This window comes from Macrobrachium nipponense, chromosome 1, assembly GCF_015104395.2.
Source record: "Macrobrachium nipponense isolate FS-2020 chromosome 1, ASM1510439v2, whole genome shotgun sequence".
Lineage (NCBI taxonomy): Eukaryota > Metazoa > Arthropoda > Malacostraca > Decapoda > Palaemonidae > Macrobrachium > Macrobrachium nipponense.
In genome coordinates this window covers 40,324,452-40,324,800 of record NC_087200.1, presented here as the reverse complement: position 1 = coordinate 40,324,800, position 349 = coordinate 40,324,452, and positions in this window count along the sequence as shown.

The following is a 349-nucleotide window of genomic DNA, read 5'->3' as shown; positions in this document are numbered from 1 at the left end:
AAGTTTTTACTACCTGCATATCAGAAAAGATCTTAGACTGTCGCATTTGAGTTTTCATAAAAACCTCCATGTTTCATTGTATAGTTCTTCCAATATCTCAAGTACATAAAGCAACTTTCCAAGCCTTGCAGTATATCACTTTATGTTGTCTTCAGTTATGGGACATGCTAACTTGAATATTGCTCATGACTTTGGATGAGATCCTCTAATCCTTTGAGCAGGAAACTTCAAAAACATCCTGTAAGTGTATAGGATAGAATTTGGACGAGCCCTTAAATATGACATTACTTCAGTTTGAGCATTTGGATAATGTTACCCTTAAGAAGTTGACTTTCAAAACACTTCTCCC